This window comes from Pseudopodoces humilis, chromosome 17, assembly GCF_049639895.1.
Source record: "Pseudopodoces humilis isolate 2021_Gansu_Grassland_sample_001 chromosome 17, ASM4963989v1, whole genome shotgun sequence".
NCBI lineage: Eukaryota > Metazoa > Chordata > Aves > Passeriformes > Paridae > Pseudopodoces > Pseudopodoces humilis.
The window spans coordinates 15358339-15382214 of NC_142216.1; the positions used below are offsets into that span (position 1 = coordinate 15358339).

At 45.8% G+C, this 23876-nt stretch overlaps 1 long non-coding RNA gene across 2 annotated transcripts; it reads left to right on the plus strand.

Moving 5' to 3' along the window:
* The first annotated feature begins 42 nt into the window (after positions 1 to 42).
* On the plus strand, positions 43 to 19309 carry LOC106628225 (uncharacterized). Of its 2 annotated transcripts, XR_001331519.2 has the most exons (3): positions 43 to 161; positions 16100 to 17593; positions 18747 to 19309. It is a non-coding gene; the product is annotated as an uncharacterized LOC106628225 (long non-coding RNA). The 2 variants fall into 2 exon arrangements; XR_001331518.2 differs by having other exon boundaries at positions 16100 to 19309.
* The last annotated feature ends 4567 nt before the right edge of the window (positions 19310 to 23876 follow it).

Below are 23876 nucleotides of genomic sequence, written 5' to 3' on the forward strand. Positions count from 1 at the left end.
GCGGCGGGGCGCGGGGGCGGCGGCCCGGAGCCCCCCCTCCGCCCGGAGCCCCCCCGGCCGCGCCGCCCGCCCGGCGCCCCCCCCGCCGCCCGGCAGCAGCAGCGCCTCAGACCCGCCACCCATCGCTGGATGTTCCTCCACTTTACCCACCGTATCAAACAGTAAGCAGCTGCTAAAACAAAAACAAAACAAAACAAAAAAAAAAAAACAAAACACACAAAAAAAAAAAAAAGAGTCAAAAAAAAAAAAGTAATAACATTATATATGAACTGTGTTTCCTACTTGATTAAAAATATAAAGAACTGAGTGTTTATTTCCCTAATTAACCGAGAACTTTTGTACACGTTTAAGCTATTATTATTAAAAGTGTTTGCAAAAATGGTCAAGATTATAATATTGCTGAATTATATAAAAAAAAAAAGTCCTTTTCATGTTGAGCTAACATTTGACTTTAGCACAAAAAAAAAAAAAAGAGATATTTTAGAACACGTAAAATAATATTTTTAGTTTTTTCTTCTCATTTTGTTACCAAATTTCGAACCTTACATGGAGGTTACTATAGTATATTTGACACCCTATATACCTGTGATTAGAGATGTGTATATATATATGAGGGCTAGGCATGCTGTGTGTCTGAGCTTTGTCTAAATGTTATGCAGAAGTTTGTAGAGTTAAAAGGTACGTAGGTTTAATTCATGCAAGGTAAACAATAAGTGCTCTCTTTTATACAATATGCATTGCATCTGGACCTTAAACATATAAAAATGGTCAGTGAAACTTCTGTGAACATGAAGAAAAATTATTAAAAAAGGCATTTAAATGAAATTTGCTAACTTGTGATTTTTACGTTTGAACCAAAGTTATTCAAATAGTAAAAAAAAAAAAAAAAAAGAAAAGAGGAAAAGAAAAAAAAAAAAGAGAGAGAGAGAGAAAAAAAAAAACGAAAAGTAAAGAATTTCCTCCCATAATATTTTTTTTCTGCACCTGTTCTGTTTGGTTTACAACTGAGTAGGCGTATTGTCATTATTGTGTATATGAGATGTACTTGTATTGTTCATAATATATTTTTTTTACTTTGTGTACTTAAAGTACTTAACCTGACGTGCAGCGGTTTCCAGTCCACCTGTTTTTGGACAGCAGGTAGCGAGTCTTTCCGTGTCGCCACTGGCACTAGCACTATCTCCTGAACTCGTGAGAGCTCCGGAGCCATGCTTTGATCCCTGATAACTTCCGTAGGCCTGTTAGGAGGCAGTGCAGCGCCAGGGCAGCGTGATCCCACTGAGCCATGGGGGTCGGAGTTTGGTTGGACAGTGAAAGCCAAGCCGGTGTGTGTCCGTGATGGATTTCCATGTAGCTGTGGTGCTAGTTATTATTACTGGCTACATACCTGGCCGTGCCCTGCCCTCCCCGTCCCAGCTCCCGCCGGGCGCGGGCTCTGCTCAAAGCCTAGGCTAGGGAAACACAGATTTGTCAGAACACTAATCTGTCCAGGTGTGTTCTCCAAATTGAAATTGTTTGTAATAATAATAAGAATAATAATAGACTTTTACAGGTTGTCTTCGTTGTTTTTTTCGGTTATGGTTTTTTTTTTTTTTATTTTAAAAAAAGTTGGTGTGCTTTTAATTGACTAACTTCTTGCTGCTGTATAGTAAAATATTAATATATTTTTATCATTAAACTGCTGCATGACTATCATCATTGCGAGTGAAGAGAAAATGTTATAAAAAAAAAAAGATGCCTTAAACAGTGAAAACAAAACTTTATTTTTTGTTTTTTCTTTTCTTTTCTTTTCTTTTCTTGGCTGGAATTCAGTAGAGAGCGTTTCAGAGAAACTAGAATCTTGTTCCACTCGGAAGTTTTTTTGGGAATGCAATCATTTTGCTGAATGGTCTTGGCTGAGTTAGGGGTCAGGTAGACCTGAGCTGCTCCTATGCGAGCAAGAGCTGCCAGCGCTTCTTTACCGACGGGCAAGGATGGAGTTTTGGAAGGGTGGGGAGAAAACAACAACAACAAAAAAGCTTGTTTTAAAGAATTTGATTTCCTGCTGTCGTTTTATTCCCAGTTGAAATTATAATTCCCTTTTTCTTCTTGGTTTTTGTTTTGTTTTGGTTTTCGGTTTTTTTTTCTTTGGAGATGTACTGTAAGTGTCAAAACAAGCTGTTTCCATTGTACCATGCATTATTGCCCTTGAAAGAAGTTTGCTGTTAGTGTTCACAGAAAGTTAAACACGAGCCGCTGGTAGCGAGGTGTTTCTGTTTCTTTTTAAACAATCACTGGAAATGTTTAAAATTGCTTTAATGTGCACTTTTCCTATTTCCCAGTAGTGAAATAAGCTTTTTCAGAGTGCGTAATGTGACATTTGAAATGGTTCTCAATTGCATGTAAACATGTGTCTGATAACCTGCTTCTAAATCGGAGGCTCTGGATGGGCAGTTCCAGCGATTATTGTACTTCAACTGTGATGTGTCGGGACTGCACTCTCCATGCTGCTAGACGTAGTTAGGAATTTAATTGCTTTGGTTTTTGCTACTTGATTGATTGTCTCGGTCCTGCTGTTCACTGCCCTCCCCAAAGTTGTCGCGCTGCCGACGGACGCGCTCCGGCGCCCGTATTTCCACGCCGCCGCGGTGCGTTCCCAGCAATAAATAGCGGGAGGCGAGGAGAGCACGGCAGAGTGTCCTTCCGTCCCTCCCGGCTCCTGGGAGCATCGCTAACGAGGCAGGCTCCTCCCGTGGTCTTCCTCACCCGCGCCGCCCGGATCCTGCCCAGGATCCGGCTGACCCGAGGAGCGCCCGGGCCGCGCGGTTCCAGTCAGAGCAGTTCAGCCTGGAACAGCCCGCGGGCAGTTCTGTCAACAGTGGCCGAGAACTTGTGGTCAGTTTTTGTCTCGTTTTGGGTTTCTTCTGCGTGTTTCCTTGGTTGTTTAGGTTTTTTTTTTCTTCTTTTAACGCACGTTCTGTATGTTCAAGGACTTGATGAATGATGATAACGAAAGACTAAAATGACTGTAAAGATTCGTGGGATTTTGCTCCTGGTTGTTTTAGTTTTCTTTTGATTTATTTTTCTGCTTTTTTTGTTTTAATTTTTGTTTTCCCGGAGGTGCTCGGTACTTTACCAAGGCTCTAATATCTCAGTATTTAAAACAAAGTACAGAAAACCCTGTTTAATGTTAGAAGAAGAAAGGTATATTTGACCATATGTGTTGTTTTAAAAAAAGACAGTATGCTCAAATGTGCCAAGATACCTAATTCGTGAGAAGTATGCCTTATATTTTCCTTGATGATATGCTTTTAAATGTCTTGTAGAATAGGTCCAAGAGCATGATAAAAGCTACTTTATAATGACTACGTGCAAGAAAACTTGAAATTCATTGCAATACTGACATTATTTTATTTTTAAGTTAAAGGGACACTGTCAAGTAATTTACCATTGAAATACAACCACCTTTTAAGTGTTTTTATGCTAACGGGGAAATGTCCTCCAAATTCAAATTCTATTTTTTTTGTTAAAAGAAAAAAAAAAATGAAATTGCTCTGTCTTTGAGAATTTAAATAAAAAAGGAAAAAAAAAAAAAAAGAAAAAAAGAAAAAAAAGAAACAGTACGAGCCGCTGTCGATTCCTGCCTCTTCTTTGCGGTCCCGCTTGCGATGCTGCGGCGGGAGGCAGCCAGCAGCTTCCCGGGAGCCGGGGGGGCCTGGCCGGAGCCTCCGGGGCTCCCCCGGGACCGGGAGCCCCCGGGGGTCCCCCGGGACCGGGAGCCCCCGGGTCGGGCCGGGCGGGATCGGCGGGCGGGCAGGAGCCCGGCCCGCGGCTACCGGGAGAGCTCCGAGCTCCCAGCCGGGCGCGCCCGGAGGCGGAGGGGCTTTTCGGGTTTGCTTTATTTTTATTTTTTTGAAAATTCGATTGGGAAAAAAAAAAAGAAAAAAAAAAAAGAAAGAAATACTTGACAGTGTCACTTTGTGCGTGTCCCTCGCAGGGGTTGAAATGCGCTGGGCGTAGCGCTGCCGGGAGAGCGGGTCCCGAGCTGTCCCGGGACTGGGGGAAGCGCAGAGGGGCTCACCCCGTGAGCCAGGCAGAGCTGCTGCCGGGGATTTAACCCCTGCTCAGAGCCGACCGGTAATTTCTTGTTCTGTTTTGTTTTGTTTTGGGTTCGGTTTTTTCGGTTGTTTCTTTTTTTTTTTTTTTTTTGGGAGCAATTACTTTGTTGCCTTTAAAAATAGCACTGTAACCACCTTTTTTTATGATTAGCTGTAGTGTAACCTTTGTCCCTTCAAACTATGCAAGCTATGAAATGTAAATTAGGGATCAGTTAAAGATAGTTGATTATATTCAATCAGATGACATTCATGCACTAACTGGAGTATATACAGATAAAGCTATTAGAGTGACTTGTATGCTAACAGCAAGATATAACATACCTACCTATTCTAAAAAAATGACTATTAATATTGTATAACAGGACTGTGGGGGTTGGGAGGGAATGTTATCTCTTATCTTCTTAAAAGGGGATTTAAGATTTTTATAACTGTTTTTTCCATCAAACTTTAATATTTTTGTCAAATTTTTAGGTATTTAATTTGTAAAATAGATTTTACTTTGTACTGGCGTACAGAAAATAGGGGTTGATTTAAACTTTTTTGAAGCCAAGTGATCAAGTACATTTGTAATAAAAAGTCAATGGATCTATATCAGTCGTACTCACTGTTTTCATTTCTTGTACGTTCTAATGCAGTGGCGCTGTATGTCTCCCAAGGAAAAAAAATTGGGGAGGGGGGTGGAAGGAGAAGGCAAAAATGTCAGCATTGATGCTGCCAATTGATGCAACTTTGCATGCACAAGTGGCCCCTGGTCAGTGGAGATTTGGTAGATATGCATTTTTCCTAAAAACACGGTGCACTTTTTCCAGAAGGGTTTATGCAAACCTGACGTTTTTGTCATGTCTTCACGCTCCCACCTTGGCGCCCTTAAACTCTAAAGTCGCCCTTTGGGAAGTGCCTTTCCCTGGCACTTCAGAAAAAGCAAAACCAACCAAAGCAAAACTCTGATTTCTTCTTAAGTGGTGAACTACAGCACATGATGTTTTTGCACCCTCACACGCTGTCTCCCTTCCTCCAAGGTCTGCCACTTGCTTTTCTCTAAGTTCAACAGGTCAAAGGTGTTTTTTTTTTGTTTCATTTTTTTTAAATAAAATTGCCAAGTGTTTTGGATCGAAGACTTCAGCAGATCCACCGAGCTTGGATCCGACACCTTGCAGAGCACTGACATAATTATTTTTTGGTTGCTTGTTTGCTTTAAACCCAGCCCTCCCCTTCCCTGTCCCAGGGCATATACCAAATCTGATTGACTTGTCTGTGGCAGAAGTTGTGGGAGTCAGCAGGGAGAACAATGACATTAATGTACAAGAATGCTAAAACAGGTTTACATTTTAGGGGCTCTCGTCAAGCATCAAAACTCAAAAGTATAACTAGAACCAACCAATCTCCTCAGTTTTGCTAGTCCTCCAGGTAGACAGTGAGTCTCTCTTAGGTGAGTTGGAAAGAAGGCAGTAAAGGCAAATTCTTCCACAGCTGTGCAATTTGCTCCTTCAAAAACCTGCTGCTTCCTACTGGATTGGGTGGCTTTTGGAGAGGTAGGGCTCTGCCTGAAGCACTGTGAGTTTCTCTTTTAAAAAGACACTGTCGAGAATTTTTCTTTTTTAGAAACCCAGTTTGCAGCTTTTTTTTTTCTCTGGGTTTTTTTTTTTTTTTTCACTTCTTTATTTTTCTTTTTTTCTTTTTTTTTTTTTTTTTTGCCTTTGCTTTTTGTCTGGCTTACCCAAACTTTCCCTTTATTGTCTTACTCTCCTCCTTCGTTGGCTGCCTGCTCCTTGTTAACTCAGCTTGTGCAGCTGGAGGGTCACTGTTCCTGGTGGTGTTTGGACTATCTGAAAGAGGAGCCCAGTAGTTTGAAATTCTCATGCTGGGCTTTTTTATATCTATTGCACACTCATTTCTCTCCCTAAAAGTTTTACTCTTCTTGGCTTTCTCCTGTAATGCATGAAGAAAGGTGAAGGGCTCTGAATTTTTGGTGGCAGAACAGAGAAACGGGCTGCATGCAAAGCGTTGTCACAATGTTTTGACAAAACCGACAAGGTAAACAAGCAAGTTCCATTTTTATTCCTGATTCCTTCTGCTGTTGCCATCTCCTTTGCCGCTTGCAACAATGAAAGAGAGTTTCTGCCCAGAGCTCTTTTTTTTTTTTGTGGTTCATTTTACTCTGCTCACTTGCACATGATTTAGCTCGCTGGCACCGCAAAATGTGCGTGGGTTGTGAGCGTGGCAAGGAGATACGTAAATAGAGTTTAGAGCTAGTTAAGATTAATTTAAATGGACTTCCAAAACTATAACCTTTTTTAAAAGCTCGTATTCCCAGAGCCTAATCTTTGGGCCTGAAGTTCATGGCTTTTTTTTTTTTCCCTTCTCTGAAGTGGTGTGTGTTGTGTTGGGATGGCTGAGGGTGATGGCACAGGGAGGATGCTCCTGTTGTGTGGCAGCTCTCCGGAAGCTCTGCAGCTGGAGCTGGGCTGCCTGCTCTGCTCTGCTCCCAGCAGAGGCTGCCTTCCCTCTCCTGTTTGTGCCAGATGGTCCTGAGTCCACTCTGGGACTTTTCTCTTAGCCTGCCTATCCTTCTTTGCTTGTTATCTTTCCAAAGCATTTCAGTTCCTGATGGGACAGTGTGTTAGCAGCACTGCAGTCTGGGAGAAAGGCAGCTCACAACAGGGTCTGCAGCCATCCCTCTTCTTGTGAATGACAAGTGGGCCACGAGGCTTTACTGTGTTGTGTGTGTTTCTTGTTGTTAGTGCAGAACAGCTGCAGATAGCAGAGAGAAGTAAAGGCCAAATTATCCATTTGCAGGGTTTTCACAGTGGCATTCTGGATATTTTACTGCAATTTGGTTGGCATAGAAGTTGCTGCTGGAGGAGGACATTGGAAGGGAAAGGATGAGCTGGTTGGTGTTTGGGCAGGCGTGATGCTGTCACTAACAAAGGCATTTCCTGAGCCGGCGGACTCAGACTGGGTGAAAAGAGTTTGTCCAGGGGAGGAGCTCCCAGCAGTCACAGCAAAGGTGTTGGTGTGTCTGGAGAGTGAGAAAAGGCTTTTGGAGCAAGGTGGGAGATGGGATGTGGCAGAGATGGATGGCCAAGGTACACCTGGGCTGCCATGCAAGTGCTTCAGCATCAGCACAGGTATGGCACTTGGAGAAGCCCATGAGAGCCTGAAGATTTTTTGCCACCAGCAGCTGAGGGTGTCAGGCAGCTGCTCCCAAGGGATGATGGAGCAGTGGGTGCTGAGCTCCCCAGCTGGGGTAGCTCTGCTGGTCCCCACTGTTTGGTGGCTGAAGCCAGAGGAGCATTTTGTGTTTTGGAAGAGTCAAAGCATGTCACTCCCACCTCTGTAAAAGTACTAACTGGTTGTGTAGCCTGTTTGAGGCAAAATATCACAGGAGAGGGAGAGTTGAAGTCATACAGCAAGAAGCGAGGCGTGTTTTCACAGAAAAATGTCAGCTGGAGATTAAGTGAAAAAAGATAAAGATAGAGGACTTTTGGCCCCACTATCTGTCTTTTGAATGTTGACTGATTAAAACAAGACAGAGTGAATGGCTGGATATCCCCAAACAATGCTTCACTGTCCCTCTGCAGATCGATACTGCTGGCACTCCTTCACCCAGAGAGGGGATCTGGTCCTGAGCTTTTTGCTCTGGAAGTCACCTTGGCCAGCCAAGATGGAGCCTGCTCAGACTGGCTGTAGATTTTGCCTGTATGTGGGTGTTGTCTTGTTTTGGGTGACCACACGTCACCTGGGCTGTGGCAGTATCTCTGCAGCTCAAGTTGGGTGTGTGGTTTGGTAGGGAAGTTCTGCTGACCCTGTGTAATGCATCTTGGAGCAGTCTAAGAGCACAAGACCTGATGCAGTTTGGGTTTAACTAAGACAGGTTTTACCAGCCAGTAGGCATTGGGTTTATCAGGCCAAGCTAGAGCTCACAGGAGAGTGAAATATCCAAAACACAGGTAATATAGCTGTCAGGTCCTGAGCAGAGACTACTTTGCTGTTGAACCTGGGGACCCTGGCCATTTCCACACCTCCTCTTGAGGCCTGAGTTCATGACATGTGGTGAACCTCTGCTCCTTCCTGGATCAGCCATTACCTGGGAGGATGTTTGGTTTGAACAGGAATCTGCTGGATCTCCCCAGTGGGAACTCAGTCTTAAATCAAACAATTCCTTGGTTTTGTTGGAGATCAGTTGGTTTGCTGTCCATCCTCACATTAGCTTTGCAAAAATACACACCTTAGCCCTTTCTGAGTCTTGGGCCACGTAGCAGGCTGAAGTGCAAAGAGGATTGGCTGCAGCACTGGCAGTGGGAGTTTCTGCTGAGTCTCCCTGGCTGTGGTGTTGAAGCATTTTTTTTCTTGAAACACTATCTTGAAATATGCAGGAAGCAAGAAAAACCAGCTTCATTCTTTCTGTTCGAGACAGGAGAGGTGAGAGGTGTGGATTTACATCTGCAGCAGGGAAGGATGTGCCCCTCTTGGCTGGGGAGACCTTGGAGGGAGGTGGCTGTTGTGGGAGCAGATCCAGTGTGTGCAGCTGGGACGGCAAGTGCATGACTTGAAGAGATTTGGACAGCTTTTTGGGAAAAACCTCCTTGTGTTGAAATGTCATCTCAGTCGTGATGTTGATTTCAATGGAGAATTGATTGTGAGAGTGGCTTGCAAGCTGCATCTGAAGCCCCATGAGCGTGCTGACCCCAGTGGGTTTGGCTGTGTTACTGAACATGGTGCAGACACCGTGCAGCAGCCCCGTGGCTGCAGAGAGATCGTGTCTTACTGACACATGTCAGCACTTTGGGCTGGGAGGTGTCACTGTCATGCTTGCAGGAAGGTCTGGGAGCTGAGCCTGGCCTCTCAGACATCATCACCACCGTGCTCTGGATTGATGCTCAGACCAGCATTGGCACAGGCTGTTTTGGGGTGGCTCTGGGGGCTCTGTTGCGGGGCTGACCCCCCCCAGCGTGGTTCGTGCTGATGTGAGCGGTGTTGAGATGAGGCTGGAGGAGGCTGTGTCCATAGCATGCAGGCCTGGATATTTCTGTTGCTGCAAGTTGAGTCAGTAAATGAGCAGTGGTCGTTTTTTCTGTTACTGGTGAATGTGTTGATGTGTGCCCATCGAGGTTGGGCCATTAGAAGGGTTTGGGGGTTTTGTTCTCACTCTGGGTAGAAAGGCGGCTGTCAGAGGACAGGACCTGTCTGTTGGGATGTCTGGGACTGTCATTTGAAAGGCAGCCACCTCGGTTTGGGTGTCTGTCCCCCAGCCTGCGCTTGCTCTGGTGTCTCCTAGGGAATGAATGTGTTTTATTTCTCCGTGCTCCGTCCTGGCTACACAATAGTGAGCACGGTGTAGGCTGCTGGCTTTACCACCCACAGTCTCCTGAGGTTTGGAACCTGCCTGGGCTCACCTTTTGCCCAGGCATCTCATATGGGCAGGGGAGATCAGACCAGCAGCTCCTGGGGACTGACACATCGGGGTCAGCCGGTCCAGGCTCCTCAGAACTCACCTGGGGGTCAAGAGGTGAGCACTGGGATTTCAGGGACCAGCTCTTCTCTCTGCATCAGTCCAGCAGAAGCAGCTTCAGCTGGCTCACTTTGGGGTGAGCTGGGAAGGCTTGCTGATCTGTCAATACTTCAAGAAATGCCAGGGCTAGGAATCATGGAGAAAGGGTTTTGTGAAATCTGGTATTTAAACCTCCCACTCGAGTGATGCTGAGGAGAGCTGGCAATGTAGCATTGGCTTATCAGGAGCTGTGTGGGCAGGTCAGCTTAAAAAAAAATGTTGTGTGATCAGCACCAGAGGTGAAGGAAAGAAGCCGGTGTCTTGTCAGGTACAGAATTTAAATGGGGTCAGATTTTCTTTTTATTAAAGATTGTTTGATTTAAATAATAAATGACAGTATGTTCACCGTTGCCAGGGGCTGCTGAAGGGCAACCAGGCAGGTCTGAGCAAAGTAGGGACTAAAGGCTTTGAATTACTTTTTGTCATTAATAACTCTGAACTGAGCACTGCAAATTCATGTAAAAGCCATCTCTGCTTTCATGCGTGCGAACAGTTTGGTTTGTGGATAGATCTGCTGTGATCAGAGGCTCATTCTATCTTCAAAAAAGAAAAAAGTTGGCCTCTGAGCTTCACCTGTCAATAAAAGTCCTGGAAAATGAGTCCTTGCAGGCTTCTGCAGGGCCATATGTAACTTATCTTGTCCAATGCAGGTCTCTAATTGGCAGTTTAAAGACATTTTTAAAAAAAGGAATCTGTTAAAAGTCAGTCTATTTTTAGTTTAGAGATGGACTTTATATGGTCATAAAGTAAAATTCCTAGCTTAATTGTGAGAATCAAAGTACATTGGCTTAATTGCACAAAGAAGTGCACACAAGAGTGCAGAGAGGACACGCTTTACAAGTGATTATCTGCTGATGAAATACTACGTGGAGCAACAAGTGGGGGCATTCCAGGCTTCAGAAAGCATCCTGAGGCCAGAACTGCTGAGGTGCTGGAGGAGAAATGGCATCAAATCCTCTGCAGATGGTCAGGCTTCATTCCCACCACAGCACTGGCTGCCTTGCTTTGTAATTGTGGAGACTTGAAACTGGATGGGATCGAAGGAGTGATTTATAACCAAAGCCTTGGTTGAGGAGTTGATTTGTGTTCTGGAGATGCCTCCAGGAGCTGGAGAAGCAGCTGTGGGAGGTTTGAATGGCAGAGGATTTGGTGATGGCAAGTACAAACTCCCAATTATTAGGAGATCCATCAAATTATTCCCCTGTTGATTGGACACATAGACCTTGAAAGATATCAAAGAGCTTGGGTCAAGCCTGAGGCTGTTATTCTTGAAGCTGAGATACCTGGGAAGCTAAATTGGGTGTCCAGGAAGGAGACAGAATTTAGGACATGGCAGTACCTCTTCCTACAGTCAGTGTGTGTGCCTAAGAAAAGGCTGTGACAGGCAAGTGACATGAGGAGCCCTGACTTCACAGCATTCCCAGCCCAGGAGTCCCCAGACTGGTGGCATGGGAAGTGGGCAGGGTTTGGGGAGGACAGACTGAGCACAGCTGCTGGGAGGATGAGGCTGTCGGGGCTTGGGAGCGGAGTTGTGTGCACAGGAGGGACTGGGCTGGAGTAAGGAATGGGCACAACAGGGTGGAAACAGGAGACAAAAATAGTTGTTGTAGACTGCTCATGATGAAAAAAGACCTCAGCTGGTCTGATTGAAACGTGGTGGGGGTGATGGAAATCAATGAGATACTGCATTACCTGCCATTGTAGCGGGTATGTTAGGTCATAAAGGAGGAACACTACATCTGAAAGGTTGCTGTAAAATCTGAGGAAATTGGAGTGCTGATGACCAAACAGACACATTTATGTTGGATATAAACTCTGTATTTTAATAACATGGAGGTATTAGGAAGTTTTCTATTCCAGACAAAAGGAGAGTAGAGGATTTCATGAGCCTTGGGGAAAAACCAGACTCATGCATCTTCATAAACCTGTTAGAAAAAGTAAGTTCCATCATTACCATGCTATCTGGCCAGATTGTTTGGGAGGGAACTGCCTAACATTTTGGTGAGCAAACATCTTGATTTACTTAAAGGACCATTTCTTGTAACAGCCTAGTCTAGAGTTAGCCTTTGTTTAGGACTAAAACACGAGAACTGATTCAAGATACAATTATTGTTGAGTCGTTAAGTAGCAGTGACCACGTGAGGGTCACTGAATTGCAGGTTCAGCATTCTCAGGGGTTGAAGGTGGACTAAAAGTGAGTCTTGTGTTCCAAAATATTTTAAGGGAGAATATCATAAAAATGAAATCCTTAGACTTACCATGGATACCTGGGAAGGTTACTGACATCCAGGTGAGGCAGAACTCTGTCGTGAAGGAGCAAATGACCCTAAAACTGTTGTTAAAAACAGTTATAAAGGAAGGGACTTCTGGAGTTCAGGAAGATTCCACCGAAGAACAGAAGTCCAGCTCTAGAGGAGCAGACTGGAAGAGCCATGTGGTGGGGCAGGTAACCATGGAAATGCAGCAGTTTAGGAGGGGCTTTGCTGAGCTGGGAGCTTTGGGGAGCCAATGCTGTCTGAGGGACATCCCAGACAAGGCTGGGGAGAAAATCAGGACTGAAGACAGAATTAATTTCCTGCACTGCTTCATGCCACTGAAGCGACTCCTCCTTGTCATTCTGGAGCACAGGGCGTGTTTCAGAGCCTGCTGTCCATCACCTCAGCCTTTTGGGTGAGATAAGGAGCCTTCCTCTGAAACTCAAGTGAGGCAGAGATGCTGGAGCAATGTAGGAAATTCAAGTGGAGGAGCAACAGGTTTATCAAGAGATTTTAAAAAAGCTTGGGACTGAAACAGGTACTAACAAAAACAGGGCTGTCAAAAAACAGCTTAGTATTCTCCATGACTAGATAATGTCCTAATGTCAGGTTATTCTTTTTTTTTAATTAAAGTATTAATTGGGGCACTGGGAATTGCAGATCAGCAACCCTGAACTCCAGTTTGAGAAGGAGCTGAAGTGCTTTAGTTCTTCAGTGTGTGAGAGGTGGAAAGCAGCATACTTTCTGCAGAGAAAGGGGTTTGGACCAGCTAATCCCTTCCAGCCCAATCCATTCTTTGATTCTATGATCAGTCTGGTTTGCTGGGGCACCTACGAGAATGTCTGAACACATTGATAAACAGCAGGATAAAAAACAGTCTTGTAATGAGAAGAGAAATACCACAGAGTCCTTCTTTGGTTGCAGTTGATATTTGTCACTTGGGGAGCAAAAAGTAGACTAAAGTCTAGTAAGAGAAGGTGATTAAAGGCTTCCAAATCTGCATCTTCAGCCTTCGAGCAAATGAGTTCCATTCAATGGTTTCATTAAACCCAAAGCTGCTGGGTTTAGAAAGGTTGATTTTCATGAAACTTTTGTGGTGGACACCACTAGGTCCAGGTTGCAAAGTCTGGTCTCAGGGGAGAAACAAGCCCAGAATACTGGGTAATACCTAGATTTCTCCTGTAAAGCAACACCCCCAGCTCAAATTCCTGCCTTGAGCTGGACTTGCAGGTCTGCCAGATCCCAGATCTGCCTCAGCAGCTGATACTGTGGATATGTTCTGTTTTCTTTTCTTTTTACTAAGGAAAAACTCAAAGGTCTTGATTTTTATAATGGGCAGAAAATTAAGGAGTAGGGATAGAGGTCTGGACACCATCTTCCAGTTCTTGCCTAGATCTGTCTTTGTGGGAGGGTTGTTGGTGTGGACACATGCAGACCTGTGTTACCTCTCTTCCCAAGAGACCCAGGAGAACCCACAGGTAACAGGTGTCAGCCACAGCAACCTTTTGCTGCTCTGGCTGTTTTAGGCTTCTTAAAAGTCTAGGAATCATGGCAAATACTCTGTCTTCCCCCACTTTCCCTGTCTCCAGTAGATCACGGTACCAAAGAGTGAGTGCTTTGATAAGTCGTTGGAGATTGCAATAGAATCAGGATAACTGCAGGCACCTCTGCTTTCAGTCAGAATTTATGTTTAAAGACAAGGAGCAGGGTGGTTGAGTCATACTGGAGAAGTGACCCAACCTGGCTGTGGCTGGAAAATTGAGAAGAGCATAAGGTTTGGTGGGGTGAGCATGGGGCTAACCCTGGGATGTGTGAGGCAACAGGCAACAGGTTGGGGGGGGAAAAAAGCTATTTTTAATGCTCCAGCAGTATGCCAAGCTGTAAGTGAATTGTTCACTCAGGAAGTAGAGCTCAGATTGGGGTAGCAGACAAATGAAGTGAAGGTGTGCAGCCTGCCACAGGAATCCTGCATATTCCAGGTGTAGGTGCAGGTCTGTGAGGCTGCTGAGCAGGAGCTCCTCTGTACCACAGCTCGTTAGACCCCCACGCTGTCCCTGTGCTGCTCTCCCTGGTAATCAGGTGGTTGTCACTGGCACAACCTTTGTCCCTACCCCTAGAAATCCATTAGATTGCTCACTTCTAGGTAAATTATACCAGCTGACTTTGAACTACTCAATATAAAACCGTCGTGGTATGCTTGCATGATAGTTATTTGATGTAAGACAACAATTTCTTGTGCTCTCTCTTTAGGAATTTGGGCTTTGAGTTTCATTGGGGTGTGTTGTACGTACCCAACTGCACAGGATCAGGCCCATCTCTGTTTTAAAATGTATTTCACATCTGCGATTAGAAATGTTCTAGGAAACAAATTAGAAGATCGAGTTGTCTGTCACAGGCTCAGATGATCATAGCGACTTGTGCTAAAGGCTCTGTCCTCGTAGAGACCTGCACGGCTGCTTTGTGTAACTGCTGTCAGAGCTCTGGCGTTCTGGTAATAGTGTTTTTTAATAAATGTACTGAGTATACTCACCTTTAAATCCTGTTAGGTACCAATAATTATCGCTGGTATTCTGTACATTAGCTCTGTACTAGCATTCACATTGGACTAGGCTTAATAGTGTGAGTGTCAAAGATGACTTGAAAAAGGAAAATTAATTTATACCCTTTTCGTGTGGTTCTACCCCGTGTAGTGGGTTGTTTGTAGAAGTACCAGAAGTGCTACAACTGTCTTCCCCCTTTTTACTTGCTGTGATTCTCTGCAGCAGGACATACAGATTTAAGTCTGCTTTTCCATCCTTTGGAGACATTGAGATATTATCATGGTGAGGTCCATGGACATACCCAGACAAGCTGGGCCCTCATGCAGAGATAAGGCATCTTTTCCATTTGGTTTTTTTTCTTCTGCTGTCCATCCTCCAAGTTTTTGTTTGTTTTTGTTTTTTTTTAATGTAAAAAAGTTTTTCCCTCATCTGTCGGTGCAACATCCTCTAGGATATTTGTGGTCTTCCAGGAAAGGTAGATAGGACTGGAATAACTAATGCCAAAAATTGCCCATGGCAAGGGAGGGAAATCCTTGTTTTCAAGGCAAACCCCATCCAGACTTTTTTCAGCACACCACAAGGGTATAAATCCCTACTTTTTCTTTTCCAGGTGATCTTTAAGGCCAAATAGCAGAGGGCAGGGTTTTGCCCTCCAGCGGGGTTCCGGTGCCGTGCGGCATCCGCGCTGTCCCACAGGCCTGAGCCCCCGGCACCCTGGCATTTAGGGAGCTCCGTGGGGTTGGCTTTCACCGTGTCCTCAATTTGGATCCCCAGGGCAAAAAAATTAGGACTTTCTCGGTTAAAGAAAAAACCAAAAGTGAAGCAAAATCTCTGGAGAGTTGTGTTTCCCCACAGCAGTGACGGCCCCTCAGCACCCACTTCTGTTCAGCCAGGACCCCCGGGTCAGTCCTGCTGGGTTTTTAGCCATCTTGACCTCATGTTTGCAAATATTATTGGTAATATAATGCTCTATGTACAAATGTCTGTGTGGCTCATGTGTATGTTTCTGTGGTTCAAGTCAGCCACAGACTTCTGGAATTTCATTGTACTTTGGTTAAATGTTGGACTTTTAACTCTTCTACTGTATGGCTTCTTGATTTCTCTTGTCCAATGTGGACCAACTCTATTTTTGGAAATAAATAAGCATGTAAATAAAATGAATGGGTTTATGCCACTTAAAAGAAAATGCTTTATTTAAAATATACACTCAGTCTTGTATATTTTATGGTATCTCAGGGAGCAGCCGAGGCTCAGGCCTCAGCAGCCTTGTGCTGAGATACCATATTATGTACAAATTCACTTCCAAGTGCTTTTGGAAGCAGACTTCCCATCTCCTGAGCCAAGCCCCTGTAGGACCAGCCTTGCAGAGGAGGGAGGGGGGAATCCAGAAACACGTAGTTTAAGGGGAGTAAAGGAAACAAACACGATTTTCCTCTCAACACAAGGCTTCTGGTTTGAGGTGTCCAGGTGCCAGAGACACTGCCAGGTGCAGGGATGCCATGGGTCGGTTCTCAGCTCCTGCCTGGGAGCACTTGGAGATCAGGAGCACGATGACATCTCTTTTTTTTTATTTTTTCTTTTTAATATTTTTTTTAATTCTCCATATAAACCAATATTTACCAGTAATCCTGTGTTTCTGTTTTTGTTTTTTGGCAGACTTTTACCAGTAAATATCGGTTTATTCCTGAAACCAGAAGCCCTAAACATACCTTTGTTTATAAGGTCAGTTGGCATTTTGTCTCTCTCATTCCCCACTCCCCCCCAGTACAACCCAGCAGGTGGTTGAAAGGTACCGAGTTCTCTTTCTAGTTTTCCTGCTCTGCACCTCTGGGAACTGGAGCCTGCAGGACCTAGAGCCTTCTGTTGGTAACGTAGATCCGAGTTTACAAATTATTCTTTTACCATTTTAAATCCTGCTTTTAAGGACAGAGGTGTTCCTGCCTGCCCACCACGGGAACTGGTAGAAACCCCTAAATTGTTCCTCCTCTCCAAAGCCTGGGGGTAGGTCTCTCACTAGCATCTTCAGGCTTGGGGCTGAGAAAATAATTTATCCCAAAATATACACGAAAAACTGCCATTTCTGGTTTACTGGGAGCAGGACTGGGGGAGGGAAGGGAGGGAAAGGAGTTTGAAACTTACTTTTCTCCCCCTTTTTTTCTAGAAAGCAAATGTGACATGGGGAGGAGGGAGAGAATGTGAACATGGCTCTTCCTAAACTCATTGTAAACTCCTCCTCCGAGGCTGGGGAAAAGGGCAAGTGAAAGATCTGATCCTTAAAAGGACATCACTGGGTGTCTGAGACCCCAAAAGCAGCTGGCAATTTTTAAGGACTCAAATTGCTTTTGGTTTATCCCAAGAAAAATTGACTTGGGAGTGTTGAAGTCTCCTTTTTCCCCACAAGTATTTGCCACCCAAACACTGCACATTTTGTTAATACCCCAGAAAACAAAGAACCTGATGAGGGATAGAAAATCAGTTGACTGCATGGTCCCATCCAATTTTTTTCTCCCAAGCGAACAAAATGCAAAAAAAAAAAAAAAACAAACCCAAACCAAAGCCCATCCCTGACCCTCCCTCCCAAAAAAAACCCTAAAAAAGCAAGTCAAAGAGCATCTGAAATGCCCAGTCTGGTTTTGTCATACTTGGTTGACGAGGGTGTTTTTGGCATAGCTGCAGCCCAACTATGTCCCTTTAAGGAGCACCGTGGCTCGTTTCCTCCTCACGAACCCTGAGCTGAGGGTTTTGCTGTTCCTGAGAGCAGATCGAAGCTCCTGCAGCCTTAGTTGGAGTCCAGAATGAGGGGAGCCCTTCCAGCTGTGCACTTTGAGCTGAAAACTACCTTTCCTCCCCTTTTGCAGCCTGGGTGGTTCTGATTGCTGGCAGTTCTGTAATACAACCTTAATCTGAGCAGTTGAGGCTGGTCCTACCTTATCTTCAGACGTCTTGCGGAGGACTCCTGTTACCAGTTTGGTACTCAAAAGCTACACCCCACCATCAGAAGTCACTTTTTGTTTTTTCCAAAGGCAGTGATAGCTCACCCTCTCTAGCTCTAATGGAAAACCTGATAATTGCAATGCAACTTTCTAATAAATTGTTCATATATTCATAATTCCGTTGCAATCCCAAATTGGAGAAGAGATCTGTTATAAGGTATATATTAGTCTAGATTTTTCTTATTGTAAATACTGTAATTTTATAATACTGTCAATATTTTATTAACTTAGAAATATTTAACAGAGTTTAATCTATGGTAGTTGATTTATTTATAGGTTTATGTTGCAGCCAATTACATTCTAATGTAAGATTAACTTTCAGCATGTAAACTTTGAGTGAATATATCTTTGGAAAGATTAAGAGAGAAAAATCTCGCTCTTAATCTGTAGTATTTATCCCCAATTCCCAGTTGGGAATTATTTAACGAAATATTAGGAGGTTTTGAGAGCTCATGAATCTAATAACTGCAGTTGGATTTGAAAACTTGAATTTTGAGATGTACTTGGCTCTTTGACCCTGTGAAAAAGTTTGTTTCAGTACCTGACCTCTCTAGCACAGAAGTCTTTATTTTGAGCAAAGGGACACTGTCAGATCAATTTCAGTTTCTTGCTTTTTTTGGGGGGAAAAAGAAAGCGCAGAGTGCGGCCCTGCGGCACGCGTGTTAATTCCTTTTGGATCGCAAGGGGAACAGCTCCTCTCCCGAGCCTTTGGGTCCCTGGCCAGAGCAGCTTCACCCGGGCAGGGGCGGAACTCCGGCCGCTCCGAGGGCTCTCGGCGGTCCCGGTGCTCCCGCAGTCCCGCCGGCTGCAGCCGCAGCTCAGGGAGATGGGCAAAAGTGCACAAAGTCTCCAACTTTTGACCCTTTCTGACCAAAGCGTTTGCTTTTTAAGAATTGAAATCTCTCTCTCTCTTTTCACCTGATGGTGTCCCTTTAGCATCATAAAGATGTTCATGTTCTCTGAAAACCATGAGAAGTGATTTTCTTTTCAAGGCAGGGGAGAATTGGTCTGTCATGTGTTTGCAACGCAACTTGCATAAAAATACCAAAAATATCTTGAAGGTTTTCACAGGCGTTGGTATTTTTTGAGTGTAAAAGTTAATCTTGATTAGAGATGTGCCAATCTTTACTGCTTTCCTGTAGTGTTGTTACACTTAGGCATTTCAGTTCACTTACAAATATATACTGTAACAGTATACTTTGTACAGATTTATTTAAAATTTATTTGAAAACTGAAATAAAGTAGGCAGAAAATAAAGATATTTATTTTTCATTTGACTATGTAAGAAGGTATCATTCTTTTGGTTTTAGTGCACTGGTGTACCAAGCCTCAGAACCACTGCTTTCTCCAGCTCATAGGATGCTTTTCCAGACTGTGGATACGTGTATGTGTACTGCTGTGTTGATAAGTAAATGCCAACGATGGAGTTCGTTGCTTTTATACATCCCAAAGAGAAGTTCTCCACCGTTCACTGTCTGTTTTCTGACCGAAAAGGCGTGTGTTTGTGAACAGTGTTCACGCCAGCTCTGCCATCCCACCCTCACATCAGCTCACACCAATGCCAGGATGGGAGGAGTTGCCTGCGTACCTTCCCCAAAACACCCTGGGCCACAGTGGCATCGTCAGGGAGCAGTTCAAACCTGTGTCCTTTGGGCTTTGTGTAAAGCAAATGCAGAACAAGAAAAATCGAGATGTTAAATCCATTAGAAAACCAATTCCTTATTGTACAGTAGTATGGAGATCTCTAGTCAACCTGCCATTAATAATAGATTCTTATTTTTTGAATGATCTATTTAAAAGAACAGCAAGCATTGTATTTGCTAGTAAATCTGAAGTGTTTACATGGAATTACTAAATAAATTATTTGATCTAAGATGGCTCTTATCAGTGCTGATTTTTAATAATGGAAATTTGGTTTGGCAGCTGCTTTTTTAGTTCGTGCTGTTCTTTAAAATCTTCCAAAGCAGGTTTTGGTTTTTTTTCACTGCCTCCTTGTGGTTCAGATTAGGTTCTGAGGAAGAGGCAAACCATGTCTCTCCCTGCAAGGCCTGACAGGAGTGCTAGCTCACGTTTTCCAACCCCTTCCATGAGGCTTTCCCTTCACATCCCAAACACCTGAGCTGGAGCAGGATGCTCTGAGCCCTGCAGCACTCGCAGCTACCCACGGTTCTCACCAGGCTGAGGCCTGGGGCCTGGAGACACAGGATGGGGTTTATTAGCAGAAAGGGATAGAGGTAGAATAGGGGATAGAAGCAGAACATCCTCCTGTGAGGTAATGAGTTGTCACACTCAGTTCCAGCTTGGTCCTACTTCCTGCTGTTCCAAGGCTGCTGGAACACCCTGTGCTCCCGGTCCTGTCCCCTGCTCAGTCACCAGAGGCTGAGGCAGATGAGGGCTTTGGATCATCAGCAAGGCCAAAGGCAAATCCAGGGGTTCTCACCCCTTCCCAGCCCCAAGGGCCGCTCTCTGATGTGGGAGAGCCAGCTGTGCAGCTCCCAAAGCTCCCTGGAGCTCCGGCGGTGGAGGATGGGGCTGCCTTGCCTTGGTGCTCCCGCCCAGGGTGACTGCAGGTGGAGAAGGGCAGGAGGGAGATGCTGGATACAGAAATCCCTGTACCAGGAGCAGCAGAAGAGCAGGCAGGCATTGCAAATGCCGAGTCTGGCCACACCGTGTCCCCCTCTAAGCGCTGCAGACGCTGCTTTTTCTCCCAGGCACTGAAACCTGGGGAAAATGAAACTATCAATAATGCACCTGTCCCCGCACTCCCCGCTCCCAGGCTGGCGCGGACGAGCGCTGAGTCACCCCATGTTTAATTCAACGCTCTCAGCACCACAGCCCTGGCTACAAACCCATCCAGTGCTTACATTATGCACTCGCTGAAATTTTTGTTGGACATGGATTTCACGCTTCATGTTCAGGGCAGGATTCCCGTCCCACCCCACACTCGCTCTGCTGGCTGGGGAGGGGTGAGCCCAGACCCTGCTCCATGTACATGGACAGTGTCTCCCCCAGCCTTCCCCTGGCCCTTCCCTCTCCTCTTTCCCTCGCTGGTTTGGAAAGGTTTGAGATATCCATCCCTGGGCCCTGCAGCACCACCCCAGCTCTCCCTGGGCCTTTCACTGCAGCAGCTCAGCCATTAGACCACACTGGAAATTATTCTGCTCTCACTTACTCCTCTGAATAGCGGATTTACACACATCTCTATCTCCTTTGTGAGCTAGCCCACAGTTATGAGCAGTACATTCCTAGAAATTTGCTTTCTGCTTTGGGGGGAGTTGAGCACACTGACGAAATGGCTCCATTTGTCTGAGTAACATCAGGAAACTTATCTGGGCCAGATGCGTCTCCAAGCTGATACCCACTGGCCAATGGCTGGTGCTTGAGAAGCAGGAAACAGCTGCTCTACACCTTGCCAAGCCATGAAAGGCCCTTATTTTGGAAGAAAATACTTCCTCTTTAGTTTAATCTCCCACTAGCACACAGGAACGACCCTCAGCATTGATCCCACTGTCTCTCATGTCTCCGCTGCTCATTTTAATGCTTAAAGCAAAAACTAAACTGAAACGTCAGACAAAAACTCTGGTCACAAAGTTTTGGGGTTAGTGATTGCTCCAATTTGTTTGTAGTGGATGGGGCAATGCTCCAGCAACTCAGATATGGAGCATCCTGAGCTGGCCCTGCCTCACAGGATGGCTCCCAACCAAAGCAATTCCTTCCGTGCTGGTTTGGTTGGCATTGCAGACAACCTGCGACTTTTCTGGGAATTGGCTGAAGTAGGTTATTCAAGATAAAAGGAAATTCCCCAGGGTGGCATTCCTGAACTAGGGATACAGAGAAGGTATTTTTGCTGCTTCCACCACTGCTGCTCACATGGAGAAGTGACTCAAAAGCCAACTGGTAGCTGCCCAATCCTTCCCAGTCCTGCCATGCAGGTGTTGGGAATAAAGACTGCCTGGATTTCCAGGAATGCATATTTGCAGTGAAGAGGCATAGACACGAACTTGTTCCATCTCCTATGAGCTTCCCTTTCAACCCAGCAGAGCATGGGAATTGTGAAAGGAATACTTGAATTATTTTGTCCTGGATTTGTTTCTCCAAGTCTAAAATATGGATGTTCTGAAAGTGGGGAATTTTATAACATATCCAACATCCAAGTTGGCCTGGCAATCAAAAGCCAAGGCAAGAACAGAGGGTGATTGCTGCTGCCAGGCAAGGAGGAAGGCAGAGTGACTCTTGGGGAGCCTTTGCTCTGCACCCCTGGGCAAGCTGGGGCACAGGAGGGGCCGGCTGCTCCAGAGCCTTTGGCAGCAGCTGCCTGTCCCCGGGCTGCCGTCAGGCACGGGCTGCTGGGGAAACTGTCAGCATGAGGCAGCCAAAGCTCAGTGCCAAGGATGCCTGGAAGAGCTTGACCCTGACAAGGATGCCCTGGGAGAGCTGTAAACACAGTGGGAAAACAGAGGGGACTGGTTTTGAGCAGCAGAACCCAGCTCAGCCCTACTGACCCTACAACAGACGCTTGCTTCCCTGCGCTTCCCTCTGCTCTTCCTCACAGAAGGGTCTCCCTGAGCCAGCCTGCATCCATTGCAGCCAGAGCAAACATTCCCAGGACTGACCAGAAAGACTGAACTGTACTAAAACTGGAAGAAGGAGGTGCCCAAAGTGCCTCTCCCTGCCCTGCCATGTGAGACAGACAAGTAACAAGGGCTGTAACATCCAGCACAGCTCACAGCCCACAAGGATTCCCAGCTGAGGCTGTTCATCTTAGTCATGGAATGAACCTGCAGTCTATCTCTCAGGAATGGTCATGGAAAAGCACCTTGCCAAGCCTTGCATGCTGCACTGAGGGGTGAAATGACATCCTGACCATCACAAGGGCAGTCAATGGCCCAGTGTAGCGCTGGGCTCCTGTAAACACAGGAGGAGCTGCTCCAGCCCAGAGTGAGCAATTCCTGCTCTTAGAGAGTCCCTAAAGCTTTCCTGAGTGAGGGAAGTCAGATGTTCCCCCACCAGCTGGTGATGCACCCCCTCACTTTGCCCATCAGTGAATCTATCCCTACATAATCCTAAGCAGCTGAAAGATCCCGTTGCTCCTCAAAAAAAATAACCTCTAGCAGCAATAGAGCAGTTGTGTCTGCCCAGTACCTGGGAGTGTTCCAGGCCAGGTCGGATGGGGCTTGGAACAGCCTGGTCTAGAGCAAGATGTCCCTGCCATGAGCAAGATGAGTTTAAGGTCCCTTCCAAACCCAAACCATTCCTTGATCCCATGAACAGCAACAGCTTTCCCTCCAGCTGGTAGTTCCCCCTGACCTGTGAGGGTTTGCCCTGGCTCACAGCAAACACTGAGTCCCCACAGACTTTGTGACCAGCTCAGTGCTTTGACCAGAGGCTGCAAGAAAGGACCCAAAACCCCACAGCCCAGACCTGCACAAAGGGGCTGCAGGCACCTCCTCATTGTGCTGAGCACTCTGAAAGTAACATCGTGTGCAGGATGAGCTGAGTCCCACGTGGGGAGCAGCAGGGATGAAGGGAATCCCTGTGCCCAGCTTTGATGTCCCCTGGCCCTGCTTCTCTTTCCAACAGCCCGTGGCACTAAGTGCTCCAAATCTTGCATTTTCTGTGGTGAATTTCCCTCTGTTTTCAGCCTGCAGCTCAAGGATTTCTCAGCAAGCTGCTGCTTCTCTGTGATGGAATTAGTGACAGTAGAAACAGCAATAGTAATTATTCAGTGACCTAGAAATGACCTTTGGATTTTAAAAATCCATGGCTCTACTAAGGGCTAAATATTCACAAACAGAAAGAAGCTCCTGAAGCAGCAACATTTGGGTAAGAGCAAAACACCTGGGAAAGGTGATCAAGGAGAGAGAAACCCTGAGAAGTGTCTCAGTGAGTGAAGGATCCTGTTTGGAACCAGGACATGTACCCTGGAGCCCTGCTGGTGTCACAGCCTGTGTGCCTCCATGAGCTGTGGTGACCCCATCCAAGTGCTGGGACACAAGGATCCCTGGCATGGTCTGTACAGCCCCTGGCTGCAGGAGCAGCCCTTCCATGGCTTTTTGGGAAGAGGGATTACCCAGTCCATCCCCCAAAACAGCTGTGGGCACATGTCCAGTAGATGTGGAACTGCTGGTGGCACCACCACTGCCCCCTTACAGCCACCAGACCTTCCTGCCCGTGTGTTGGCACAAAGCTGGCAGCACCCTTGGCCCTGGCAGGAGATGCCATGAGGAACAGGAAAGAGACCTTCTCAACTCCCATGGTCTCTCGTGCCACGGTCTCAGTGCCACTGAACTGGGAGCATGCTGGGCAGGGTGTCCTGAGCTGTGCTGGCCTTCATGCAGACTCTCCTCCTCACAACATGGTCTGCGGCCCTGGTTTTGGCCATGATGGGCAGTGGGATGCCTGATGAGCTTCTTAGGAGATCTCTCCTGCTACCCAACCCC